Below are 15,846 nucleotides of genomic sequence, written 5' to 3'. Positions count from 1 at the left end.
CAAGTAATAATTGAACTTTACGAATGCATACGAACATATACATACGCACGTGTCTTTTGGGGGCAAACACTCAGATATAGACATGCACATACGGGCAAAAACGAGAACAAATAAAAAAGCAACGTATTATGGAAAGTACGTTAAATGGGAATGCGAATAAGGAAATAATATACATTCCAAACTTGACATTTCGAAAAGAAAATGGAAAACTTTTGAAAGGAAAGAAAACAAATTTCAATAGATAAAACGAATTCTAAAATTAACTCTTTTTTATATATAAAAAGTAGATAATTTCTTTCTTTATGGAAGGTAAGTGTAATTAATTTTATTGCCTTTTGTATCGCTGATATTTTATTGTCTTTTTTGTAAAATAATGTCTATCTGTAAAACTGGTTGGAAACAATAACGAAAATGAAAATTTGGAGTAAAAAGGAAATAAAGGAACGTGTATAAAATAATTTTTTTAAGTAATTCTATTTATTTTCTTGCTAGAAGAACACAATGAACATCAACAACGAATAAATAAAGAATTCGAAAATTTAATGGAGAGATAATAAAAAGAATAATAGATAAAAACAATAATGAATAAAAACAATTAGCAGATCGATGTAGGAACAGAACAAGAAATATAAGCAAGTGTCAAAATTATTTTTAAGTCAAAATAAAACAAAATTTATAAAAAACAGCATTAAAATACGCGAATTCTTTTCTCTTTCCAATCAATTATACTAATACGAAACGATTATACAGATATCTCAAAACCAACAGGTCATTTGGAAATATAAATTTGCATAAAAAATCATACATTTGAGGGCATATTTTTATCGCATTTTCACCCCAAGCGAGGCACAGTGCTACTTTGATGTAGGGGCTACTATATGAGACATAATTACAAGAACACTATGTAGGGAGTTTAGCAGCAAGATGACTGTTTACATTACACATAAACTTCTGCATGTCAGTAGAGTAAGGAAAATAGGAACTCGGAAGTGAATTCCAAAGTCTGGCAGTTCTGGGGAAGAAACTCTTAGAATAGAAGGCCTTCCGGCATTTTGGGATCTCCACCGTGTACGGTGGGATTTTGCTGTTTGTCAGGTTTGTCGAAAGTATTTACGTCGAGGGGGTACAAGGGCTTGTAGTTCGCCGGAGTTTCAACCATTAAAAGACTTGTAAAACGGGCAAAGGGATGCAACATTTCGTCGATGATAAATTGATTGAAGCCTGCCTGACAGTTCGAACCAATTAGGTTAGCGATTCTCTTTTGAATCCTGTCCAGGAGTGAGAGATTAGTAGCAGATAAACCAGCCCAAATGTGAAAACAATACTCCATACATGGGTGAATGGTGGCTTTGTAGAGATACAGGATACTTTCGGGCCTTAGTAACTTTCTAGCACGGTAGAGAGAGCCCACCTTTCTCACAGCAGACGCGGCAATGCCCTCGATCTATTTGTTCCAACATGTTCCATGTGAATGTTAAGCCGAGGAGTTTGAACGAAGTACTTTCAGGTGATGTATCTTTAGCCATAGCTATTGGTGGTTGAGAAGGTTTCTTGTAATTATTAAAGGAAACGAGCTTAGTCTTGGCAGCATTGAATGTTAGTACGCATTTTTATCCCCATTTCACTACAGACTGGAGGTCTTCCTCTAAGGTTTCCGCCATTGCCTTAGATGTGTGTTCATTCGTTTTCCCATTGTGTCCGTTACTGATCGTGGTGTCATCAGCATATATACCCATCTCAGAGAAAATTTGATCAGGAAGGTCATCTATGAATATCAGGAATAAACGCTTAAGTAATGACCTCTGAATTACACCCGTATTTATATCATATTGTTTTGATGTACGATTATCGAGGACAACTTGGATTCTTCTCTTATTTAAGTGATACCATATGATCTTATTTTCCTGAGAAGACCATCATGCCAGACACTGTCAGAGGCCTTAGATATATCTAGGGCTATTGTCTTACTTTTCCCTGCTTTGTCCAGTGTATGATACATACTTTCAAAGATTACAGTTAGGATATCTGCAGTAGAACGGGGTTGCCTAAATCCATATTGTTAGTCTGGCAGAAGTTTAGCAAGTGTAAGGTGATGGACTAGAGCTTGGTTAATTATCAACTCAAATATTTTAGTGAACAGAAGGAAGAAGCTAATTGGGCGATAATGTAATGGGTCAGTCTTTCACCAGAATTCTTGTAAACCGGTACCACAGAAGCAGTGTTTCAGCAAGAAAGCAGGATTCGTTAAGGCATTTGTTGAACAGTTTGTCGAGGACGGGAGCAACCTAAGCGGAGCATTTATTTTACTAGTACAGCCGGGGTGAGATCGGGTCTATATGTTTTTGAGATGTCTAGGTTTTATGATATCATGCACTTGAGAAGGAGAGATTTTCAAATCATCTAGTTTGGTGTCTGTCCGCAAAGGAAAATCAGGGAGGGAGTGGTTTGTTGAGTCCAATGTAGAGTTTGAGGCAAACCGACTGGCAAGCATGTTAGCGTTTACCGTGCAAACAACCTAATGATTGAAAATTACGCCCTCCAGAGGCAAAATTTAATCAAGTAACTATATGGTAAGTTGTGAGCAATAAAGTGCCGTCGCGGGTATTGTAAGAACATTCCTCTATTTTGTTCTGGATGTGTCAATAGTGTTGACTCCCGAAGATCAGTTTTCCTTCTATTATATAAGTTGATTTCGAAACTAATTAGCCCTATCTACTCAAAACAATGGTTTGAAGGCACCAGGTAACACCCCTTCTCCGGTTTACACTTGCTGTTTCGCTGTGTTGTTATCTCAGCAGTAAGGATTTAGACAGATGTTAGAAGCTGTTAAAAACACGCGTGTATAGCAATTTTACAGTAAATGGAAGTATATCCCCGTTTACTTACATCGAATTATACAAACTCACAACCAACAATTTAGTAGAGCCGATATATAGTCAGCAAAGATGGCATTATACATGAATGCCCTGTGTAAAATATCCTAAATTTATTTGAATTTTCTTTTATGGAAGTCGGAAAAGGGAAACTATCTACCTTTATGGAATGAAGCGAAAATTCTAAACTGAGAAGAATAACGGAGAGTTAGACGACTCAAATAAGCAGAACATGTTGAGCGAATTTCAAATATTAATGAGTATAAGATTCAATAAAATAAATCATAGATATTAGTAATCTAATATATTGTCTCCATATTGTCAAATTCTATCCACTCCAAAACTACAATTCGCAGAGCGGCGCTAGCGGCCGAAATGATTGGATTTTTAACAATAATTCCATTATGGGTTTTTAGTTAAAATAGTTTTACGGTTCAAAAATGAAAAATCGTTATGAATTTTGTACATTCATCTTAGTTTATGTTTAATTTTTACTTTTTTAGCAGATCATGTGTGTGTCACGTTGGTACAGTGGTAATGTCACCAGCTTTGAATTCTACAGTTTAAATAAAGGTTTCCGTTTGTAAATTCTCTACAGATTTTGGATGTCGAAAAAATACACCTTATAAGCTCGGAAAATAAAAATAAGATGAGAACAGTAGCCCGAATAATCCAATTGTTTACATTTTAAAATTTAGAATCCATTGTTTACATTTAAAAAATGAAATTTAATTAATATAATAGGAAATAGCATAACACTTATGAATTTCTTTTCAGCCAACTGAAAGTGTGTTAATAAATAACACGACACACACACACACACACGTGTGTGTGTGTGTGTGTGTGTGTGTGTGTGTGTGTGTGTGTGTGTGTGTGTGAAAATAGCATATGCCTAAAAACATAACAAGTAAGTTCAGGAGAAATGCACATTCTTGTCCTTTCTTCTCAACGTTTTTTTGACAAATTCAATGATACATTAAATGCTACAGAGACGAACAAAGATTGCTAGAGAGAAGATCGCGATTGAAATAATTAAATTCTGATTTTTAAAAAGAACCCTTAATTGAGAATTGATAATATTTTATCAGAATGAAAAAAAAAGTGTTATTTTTATGAATTTTGGAGATGAGATTTGAAGCATCTAAGCAATACGAAAAAGTATGGATCAAAAACTTATTATACGTACGGAGATAATTAACGACCCACTTTTAGGAAGGATACAAGTTATTCTCTGTAATCAAATAACATTTCATATCGTATGATTAGTTATTGGTGGGAAGTACATTTTTTTTTAATATTTTTCATTGATTATTTTGACAATACAGATTTCAGTAGGTAGATCAAGCATTAATTTAAGTTGTCGTTGCGTAATATAATTTTATATGAATTCGGGGACAATTGTCAGCAAATGAAACGAGAAAATTGTTGGAAACTCTTGATGACATTTTAAAGAGGATCTCATGTGTATATTGATATTGTAAACGGTGACAAAATCGTTTTAAGATTTGAACCACAAAAGTGTAATTCAAAAGCAAATAATGAAAACACTATTTATTTGGATTTAATGTATGAACACAGTAAAACATGACATGAAAACAAATACAAACGTTGTACTGAACACAAGTGTTTATATCATGCTACTTCGGTTAACATAATTTGATGAAAAAATATAATGTAAATATGATGCAAGAACTAAAGAAAACTGCAATGTACACAATCAACCATCTTGATATTTAATTAAAATGGATAATTTCACGATTGAATCTGTATACAAGTTAAGAAACGAGTGAAGTTTATTCGTACTCAATATAATTGGACTGTTGAAAGAAGTGTGCATCTTATTAAATACATAGTGGTTTCCACGACAACAATGTTTTTGATAGACAAGATATAAGCAAGGGCGTCCAAAGATTTTCATAATTATACTACCCGTGACCCGTTGAATCATTATATGTTATAGCTATCTATGGAATAGTGTATATATTAATTATGCCAAAAATATGCGCGTGTAACAATGGTCACCACTTTTAACATAAAGAATTACATTGCTTAATATTCAGAAAAGTATATATTTGCGACAAATTTAATTGTAATATTCGTTTTTAGCATACCCGAAAACATGTAAAAGTTATCATTTTATAGGAAAATGTTAAGGTGAGAACCAAGTGAAAATTTACCAAACTTCTATTTTATATTTGCTTTAAAACTAAACCTACATTATATACAGCGTTGGTCATCCGTACCTTAAAATTTGTCTGATGAATAAGCATTTGTACGTAACTTTAACGTCTTTAAACTGACAATTACAGAATCAAATGCAATAAAAAGACTTAAAAAATATGTTTAATCGTAAAATTAAAGCAAATACGTAAGAAAAGTAACTTCTATTGCGTTTGGTTACAGTTAATGTGAAAAGTAGGATTTACCGGTTTAATGTTTTTAATTTCTTCGTTTTTTGCTTAACCAGTTAACTATGCGCCGTCACTTGTATTGCTTTTGGTAACAGTTACTTATTGTACGATTTTTTGTTGTGTTCAATTTATAAAAAAGTGATATGTTATTATGTGTTCATAGATTAGTAGTTGTTTTTTATTAACACAGTTTCACCGACTGGGCAAGCTGATCTGAGTAATTTTAACGTCTTTAAACTGTCAACTGCAGAATATATAAAATACTGAAATTGTTTGAAGTGTAAAGATATTTGTTTAGTTTTTGTTTGAAAACGATTCCAACTTGCAATGGAAAATACAAATGAAACTCGTTAAATGGCAATGTATAAAAGCAAAAAGGGATTTACAGTTTTGTTTTATTTGCAAACGCAAAAAATTGGCGATTAAAAAAGAAGCTTCCATAGCTTGGTTTTTATTTATTTACTCATGCGTAGAATTTTTCAAACCGAAAGCTGCAAACCGGATGGACGGCTTCAACGCCCAAGCTAAACGATTGCAGTTTTATAATATAATAGATTGATATATAATCAAAATTAAGAAACAGTAATTAAAAGGGTGTAAGGAAAGGGTAGAGTTAGAGAGTTCATGGTGAAGGAATAAGAGTAAGAATAGTGAAGGATAATTGGTGGAAGTTTTATTTTGAGCGAGTGTAGGATAAAAGGAAGGAGGGTCTTGAGCCAATGGCAAGAGGGTTTTTGAGATGTTAGAAAGAAGATACTGAAATATGAGTGAGATTAGAGTGGGGTTAGGGTTGTATGATATTCGTACATTTGAAGGGAATATTTCTGGTATCATGTAAAAATGTACACAAATCCCTCTCTATAATTTGCGCATGCGTTTTTTTTTATTAAGTTTGTCACTTCCTGTTTGTACTTAGAGTTTACAATAAATGTTCTTTTTCCCCATCATTCATCACTTGCCTTTGCCGCGCTTTCTATTTTATTGGCTCGTAAATATGTAAGCTTTACGGGCTTGATTTGAAAACTGTACCGACTCATGTAGACACGCGTATGTGTACACACCCACAACACGTATACAATTGTGAATGATCATAACACAATTTGTGTGACCCCGTGTAGCAGCACATACGTGCCTGTGTGTATACGTGGAAAGAATTGGGGAATTTTGGTGTAAAGATTTTGGGGGGGTTTAAACTAAGCCCTTATCAAATATCCTTAAACCTAAAAAACGATTTCAACTCAAACAAAGATTCGTTTTTTTTTTTAAGTTGCTTCAGTTTATTTTTATTGCATCGTTGTGTGTGTGTGTGTGTGTGTGTGTGTGTGTGTGTGTGTGTGTGTGTGTGTGTGTGTGTGTGTGTGTGTGTGTGCATGAGATCGTTTACGATATAGTCGGCAACTGTATAGGTTACTATTGGAAATGAATTTGTAAAGAAATATATCTTAAAGTAGCTGGGACTCGAATGCTCTTAGCTTTGATCAGCATACAACCTAGTACTATATTATTGAAATCAATGTGTAGTATCTGTTCTGTGCTTGGTCAGTGGATAAGATATCTTTCTTAACTGAGGAAAATTTTCTTTTAACTTCAATCAATATTGCCCATTTTAATGAGTTGGATTTTCCTCACATCAAAAATCAAAGTGTGCTCAATTTGCCGCCGTAGAGAGGCAAGAGAATAGATAGATTGTATCTACAATTTCAAAGTTACATCATTTGCAGAACAATAAAATAAATAATAATGAAATGGAATCTATTCGAAAATAGGTCTTACATCAGCTATTCGTAAAATAGTAAATTATGTTCAATTTGTCGGGTACAAAGAATCGTTTACTTGCGTTTTGAGTTTGCATGAATTAATGTCAATACTATGTCGTATTTATATCCTTTGAAGACACACACATAACTGATTGATAAAAATAAACAAAACCAAAGGAAACTAAAAATGTTACTTTTTACACTAGTTAAGCCTTTAGTTCAGTATTTAAACATTCATGTGACTTAAATTTTCGAATCCGTATATGATGTGCTTTGCTGTTTTCTAAATTTTGTTTGAAATCGAGGGTATAAATGTGGATTATTTAGTAGTAGTTATAATTACAATATATATATATATATATATATATATATATATATATTTAAATCAAGAATATATTTATATATATATATGTATATAGTAATGTATAAAATATATATGGCGATTAAGCTACACTGAATATTCAGCGTTTCATCCACTCTAGGATTCGTCAGGTTTATGCATAAACCTGACGAATCCTATAGTGGATGAAACGCCGAATATTCAGTGTAGCTTAATCGCCATATATATTTTATAAATTACTAACTAGCTTTACCTACGTATTGAGCACTTTTGAAGTAAATACTTAAAGTTTACGCATAAATCTATACTTTCGTATATTAATTTAATGTGAGTAAATGAAGTAGTTATATATATATATATATATATATATATATATATATATATATATATATAGGGTATTTTATATGCGCTAATGCATAAAAATCATTTCCAAATCTCTAGAAAAGCATTAAGTTTAAGAAATTTTAAACTTTTTATTTCATAGATTGCTTTTTATTTTTCTGAACTTGTTATAGTCTGCTTTGTTAGAATACTTAATTTCATTTTTAAATTATTCTCTGATGAATCAAACACAAACTTCAATGAGTTTTATTATCAAGGTTTTTTCTCAAACTCTCGTCATTATATAACAAATATGATGAGAATACAGTATACACTCGGAACTTGGTAGCTTAACTAGTCTAAAAGATACCTTTAGTAACTTTAGTTATGGAACATGCGAATGGCAATCAGATTTTCCTAGGAAATAGTGACAAAAAAATTTGTGTAACATACAACACTCATAATATACTTATTTATTATTTTTAAGCCATGTGATATTTTTAATACGTAATTTTTAATTGTCGTTAACGCAAAAGTTGCCAATTTTTCTTGGTCAAATGTTCGACATTTTTATCACGATATTACTGCATATAATGCTTATTTTTACTTTCTGTCGGTTTCCATGCGAGCAGTAAAACTTCTATTTAAAATACCCTTTTTACATTACCCTATAATCCCTCGTCCTTCCCGTTCACATATATTGTGTTTATACGTGTTCAACATGTGCTGTCCTTATGAGGAATTAAGAACCGTCTTTTGTTATAACTCAAGCACAGAGAGGGGCTCGAACACGTAAAGCCTCATTACACAATAGATAAAATAGAAGCAACGAATGTACAAGATGAAATCGTTAACTCATAAGATGATAAGCATATATATATATGACTGTATATAAATATATACACATATATACATGTATATACGAATATATATACATATATATACATGCAAATATATGCACACACACACACACACACACATATATATATATATATATATATATATATATATATATTATATTCTTGTACACAAAAAATAAACAGGAGTCGGACACACATGTACGTGTGAAAGAGAAGATATAAAATTGGTGCATATTATGCCTCATTAGGCAACACTATGATAAACTCTCTTCTTCATTAATCTTACTTCATGATAAAAAACGATATGCATTCACAAAAAATGAAATCTTGAGATGGAAAGTAGTCATTAAAGGTGTATGCATTTGCACGCATTTATATATACATATTTATAATGCTCTTATTACGCATATGCATTAGTATATGCTTAATGAGAGCATTTGCACACATTGTTATAAATATATATAAATATATATATATATATATATATATATGATTAATCATAGCATAATAGCATTTGCAAATATTGTTATTAATTTATATGCTTAATCATTGCATAATAGCATTTGCAAACATTGTTTAAATGTATATGTTTAATAATAGCAAATATTGTTATTAATCTAGCTGAATCTACTGTGAAAAATTTCCCCCACTCTATATCTGTTCCTAAATCAAAACGCGGATTCCATGAACAAAGCTTCTTTCTTAGAACTGCACGCCTGTGGAACTCTGTTCCGTCTGCCTGCTTTCCTCCGGACTAAAACTTGGATGTCTTCAAGTCCAATGTTAACAAATTCCTAATGAACCGCCCCCCCTAATTAAACACTTCATCAAATCTCCACACTAACGTAATGTACTTGCAATAACCCTTATCCCTGAGTGGCTTCCGGGCCTTGATAAGTGGTGATCACTGTGTAAAAATATATATATATATATAAATGCTTAACCATAGAATGATAGAATTTGAACACATTGTTATTAATATAAATGCTTGATGATAGTATGATAGCATTCGCACATATTGTTTGTAATGTATATACTTAATAGTAGGATGATATGATTTGCACAGATGTTATTACTATATATTCTTAATAATACGATTATTGAATTTGCACACATGCTTGAAAATATATATGTTGTATAATGGAAAGATACAATTTGTACACAGTGTTATTAATATATATGGTTAACTAAAACGAACATGCAAGCCATTGTCCAACATGGCATCTACTGATACAGGAGGCTGGATTTTTACATTAAATAAAGCGATTACTAAACAGCACGGAGGTATTTGCTTCTCACTCCCTTTCTCTGTCTAAACACCTCTCTCCCTTTCTCTCTCTCTCTACCCCTCTCTCTCTACCTCTCTCTCTCTCTCTCTAAATGTGTTAAGAGGGAGAGATACACAGAGACAGATCAGAGCGAGGGTTAGAGATAAAATCGTTGTAATGGCGGAGAGAGGGAGAGAGAGAGAGAGAGAGAGAGAGAGAGAGAGAGAGAGAGAATCGTCACGGATTGACCTCATTGCATTACCGCGTCCAGTTATTTGGTTTTAGTTGAAAAAATGCATTATTTTGATGCGGTCGTGCTGGAGCAGTCGATATCAGATCTGCGTCGCAACCAACGTTCGCACCCATGTAATGGATTTTTTTAAGTTTTAACATTTAAACACGGTTATGCCTTACGATAAATACGTATAACTTTTCGTGTTTTATTCTCTCTCTATTTGTCGCAGTAATTTTTTTTATTGAATTCAAAGATTTTTTTTTTTTTTGCTTTTTATTTGTTTCTTTTTTTGTATCGAAATGAAACTATAAACCTTCATTTTGGGGGAAGGGGGTGTTTTCTTTTAGTTGTTTTTTTTTGTTTATTTTTTTGTTTTATTTTCATTTGTTACAGTAGTAAGTAAACTATTTGAAACCAAGTACTGCAATAATTAATAAAAAAAAATAATTGATAAATACACGAAGATGTTTCATTTAATTTTCTTAGAATAGGATTTCATGTTTTCGTTCTTATACAAATTTTTCCTTCTTATTTTTATAACTCAGAGACGAACTATTTTTAGTGTCGGAGACCGATGAGTAATCACTCAACATTAACACAGCGTCAACGGCTAAATGTGATGTTTTTGTTTTTTGTTTTTCGTTTTTGTTTTGTTTTGTTTTGTTTTTTGTTTCGCCTCTCTCCACCGATAGCCGTTCTTACTATTAGGAGTTGGGGGGGTCTATTCCAAAACCCGTAGGGGGATTCGACAGTAGCAGCAGTTATGACAACAACGACACTCGTACATTAATTTTTTAGAGGAGAGAACACTTCCACCGGGCAACGCCGGTTAGTGGGTACTGCTAGTAATTAATATAAATGCTTTATCACAGCATAGTATCATTTGCACCTATTGTACTTATAATATATGTTAATTATAGCGTGTTAACATTTGCCCGTATTATTATGATTATATATATGCTTAATGATAGCATAATATAATATTCACACATCGTTATAAATATATATGCTTAATCATAGCATGATATCATTTGAACAGGTTTTTACTAATATATAAGCTTCATAATAGAATCATAGAGTTGCTTATATTTTAATTTATACATATATGCTTAATAATACCATGATACACACATTGTTATTGATATATATCCTCAGTAATCATAGCATGTGTTTACTATTAAGCGTGATCGACTTTGCACACATTGTAATTTATGTATACTCTTAATGATAGCATAATAGCATTTGCAAACATTGTTATTGAAGTATATGCTAAGTCATAGCATGATAGCATGTGCAAACATTTTATTATTATATATCCGTTTTATAGCATAATAGCACTTGAATATTTTGTGATTTGTGTATATGCTTTATCATAGCATGATATACTTTGCACACATTATTATAAAGATGTATGCATGATAGAATTTGCACACACTGTTTTGAATGTATATGCTTAATTATAGCATGATAGCATATGCACACATTGTTATTAAGATAATACTTAATCATAGCATGAAAGCATTTGCAAATATTGTTATTAATATATCTGCCAAATTATTGCATGATATCATTTGCACACATTGTTATTACCATATCTGCCAAATTATTGCATTAAAGCATTTGATAATATTGTCATAAATATATATGATTAATAATTGCATGATAGCATGCGATGATATTGTTATAAATATATATGTTAATCATTGCATGATAGCATATGATAATATTGTTATTAATATATATGCTTAATCCTTGCATGATAGCATGTAAAAATATTCTTATAAAAATATATGCTTAATAATTGCATGTTAGCATGTGATAAAACACCTATCAATGTATATGCTAAACCATTGCATGGTAGCATATGATAATAGTGTTATAAATATATATGCTAAAACATTGCATGACAGCATGTGATAATATTGTTATAAATATATATGCTTAATCATTGCATGATAGCATGTGATAAAACTGTTATTAATATGTATGCTTGATCATTACATGATAGCATATGATAATATTGTTATAAATATATATGCTTAATCATTGCATGACAGCATGTGATAATATTCTTATAAATATATATGCTAAATCATTGTTTGATAGCATGTAAAAATATTGTTATTAATATATATGTTAGTCATCGCATGAAAGCATGTGATAATATTGTTATTAATATATATGGTTAATCATTGATTGATCGCATGTGATAATATTATTATCAATATATATGCTTGATCATTGCATGATAGCCTTGATAATATTGTTATTAATATATATGCATCATCGTTGCATGATAGCAGGTGATACTATTGTTATAAATATATATGCTTAATCATTGCTTTATAGCAGGTATATATATTGTTATAAATATATATGCTTAATTATTGCATGATAGCATGTGATAATATTGTTATTAATAAATATACTTAATCATTTCATGATATCATGTTATCATATTGTTTTCATATATATGCTCAATCGTTGCATGATAGCATGTTATAATATTATTTATATATATATGCCTAATCATTGCATGATAGCATGTGATAATATTGTAATGTATATATATGCTTAATCATGGCATAAAAGCAAGTTAAAATATTGTTATTAATATATATGCTTAATCATTGCATGATAGCATGTGATAATATTGTTTAAATATATATACTTAATCATTGCATGATAGCATGTAATAATATTGTTATAAATATATACGCTTAATCATTGCCTGATAGCGTCTGATAATAATTTAATGAATATATATCATAATCAGTTCTAGATAGCATGTGATAATATTGTTATAAATATATATTCTGAATCATTGTATGATAGCATGTGATAAAATTGTAATAAATATATATACTCAATCATTGCATGATAGCATGTGAAAATATTGTTATAAATATATATGCTTAATCATTGCATGATAGCATGTGATAATATTATTAGAAATATATATGCTTAATCATTGCCTGATAGCCTGTGATAATATTGTTTTTAATGTGTATGCTTAATCACTGCATGGTAACATGTGATAATATTGTTTTACATATATATGCTTAATAATTGCATGATACCATGTGATAATATTGTTATAATATATATGCTTAAACATTGCATGGTAGCATGTCAAAATATTGTAATAAATATATATGCTTTATCATTGCATGATAGCGTTTGATAATATTATTATTAATGTACTTTCTTAATCGTTGCATGATAGCATGTTGTAATATTGTTATTAATGTATATGCTCAATCATTGCATAATAGCATGTGATAATATTGTTGTGAATGTATATGCTTTATCGTTGCATGATAGCATATGATAATATTGTTATTAATACATATTCTTAGTCATTGCATGATTGCATGTTACAAAATTATTATTGATATATATATATATATATATATATATATATATCTAATCATTGCATGATTGCATGTGACAATATTCTCATGAATATATATGCTTAATCATTGCTTTATAGCATGTGATAATATTGTTATTAATATATATTCTGAAGCATTGCATTAGAGCATTTCGTAATATAGTTATAAATATATATGCTAAATCATCGCATGATAGCATGTGATAATATTGCTTGATCACTGCTTGATATCAATGTACATAGTGCTGTTTAAATATTAAATCATAGTATGAGAGTATTTACACCATAGTCTTCTCAGGAAACGCAAGTCGTGCAGTATTAATCGATTCTATTACTGTTATTAATCATAGCATGATAATATTTACACACATTATCAATTGTATATACTTTATTATAGCATGATATCATTTGCATACATGGTAATTAATGTATATGATATATCAAAGCATGAGGTCATTGTTATACATATATCTGCTTAACAATTGTGTGATATTATTTGCATGCATTGTAATTTATGTATATTGTATATATCAAAGCATGATAGTATTTGCACACATTGTTATTAATATGTATACCGGTACATTGTGTAATTTGCACACATTATTATTCATGTAGATATTAAATTACACGATTATATAATTGGCCCACAATATAATAAATGTATATGCTTAATCATAGCACGACATCATTTGCGCACATTGTTGTTAATGATTAATATGATATCATTGGCACATATTGTTGTTATGTATACGCTTAATTATAGCATAATATCATTTGCTCACATTATCATAGCATGTACAGAGTGTTACAAATTCATATACTTAATCATAGAATGATATCATTTGCACACATTGTTAATGTATAATTTTTATTCTACTACACACCAAACAAGTCACCAAACTTTGACGTAGGGGGCTACTATCAGGACCAAAATTTGCAGGGTTGCTATGTATGGAGTTGAGCAGCAAAATGTCTGTTCACATTACACTTAAACTTCTGCATGTCATTAGAGTTGGGTAAGCAGGAACCCAGAAGGGCGTTTCAAAGTCTAGCAGTTCTGGGGAAGAAAATATTAGAGAAGAAGGCGTTCTAAAATCAAGGGATCTCTACTGTATAGGGGTGGCATTTTTCTGCTTGTCAGGTTTGTCGATAGGGTATAAAATCTTGTAGTTCCATGAAATACTTGTTGCACAGGCAGAGGAATGCAACATTTCGTCGATGGGACAGAGGCTAAAGCCTAGATAACAGTTCAGGACCTGTCAGTTTGCCGCCTCTCTTTTGAACCCTATTCAGGTGTGCGAGACTAGTAGTGGATGCACTAGCCCAAATGTTACAGCAATACTCCATACATGGGCCTTGTAGAAGTACAGGATACATTCAGGTGTAAGTAATCTTCTTGCACGGAAGAGAGAGAGAGAGCCCACCATCCTCGCTGCGGCTCTGGCAATGCTCTCAATATATCTGTTCCAACTCATGTTCCCTGTGAAGGTTAAGCCGAGGAGTTTTAAAGAAGTACTTTCAGGTAATGTACCTTTAGCCATAGCTAATGATGGTTGAGAAGGTTTCTTGTAATTATTGAAGGAAACAAGCTTAGTCTTAGCAGCATTGAATGTGGCCATTCACTTTTGTCTCCATTCAACGACAGATCTTCCTCTAGTGTTTCTGCAATTTTCTTAGATATGTGTTCATTAGTTTTTCCCATCGTGCTTGTTACATGTTAGCGTGGTGTCATCATAAAATATACCCGTCTCAGAGACAATTTTATGAGGAAGGTTATTTATGAATATTAGGAATAATAAAGGTCCAAGGATAGACACCTGAAGTACACCTGCATTTATATCATATTGTTTAGGTGTACGACCGTCGAGGACAACCTGGATTTTTCTCTTATTTTAGAAGGATTTAATTATGTTAAGTGATTCAGTGATACAGTATGATCAGATTTGTATTTATCAATTCAGCAATTATATCAAAATTATTATTTCATATGCAATTCTTTTCCAATCAACAAAAATATTTTTCTACCATCTTTCACGAGAATATTTTTACATTTTTGATTACATATTATTCAAAGATTTCTGTTTCTCCCAAAAACGTCTTTCAAGTAGAGGGTAACAATCATAATCCCTCCCTATAAAATATGTAGTAACGCGGCTCTCTTCAACGCCGTGTCATTTGTTTACATAAGGCATAGACTATTATCCCACCGCTACATTCTATGATTCTGGGATTCTATTTTCTTATTCTAGCTGCTTGCCATTTATACGTTTTAAGTAACCGCATTCAGTTTAAACGAACATCTTTGATTCGCGTCTTGTTTTAACTCACTTTCAGAGGAAGGACATTGAACTTCTCTCGGCTCTAGTGTTTTCTCCATATACGGCAAA

Source organism: Euprymna scolopes, chromosome 19 (genome assembly GCF_053919585.1).
Source record: "Euprymna scolopes isolate OS-2025 chromosome 19, ASM5391958v1, whole genome shotgun sequence".
Lineage (NCBI taxonomy): Eukaryota > Metazoa > Mollusca > Cephalopoda > Sepiida > Sepiolidae > Euprymna > Euprymna scolopes.
Note: the sequence above shows the minus strand (reverse complement) of the source record.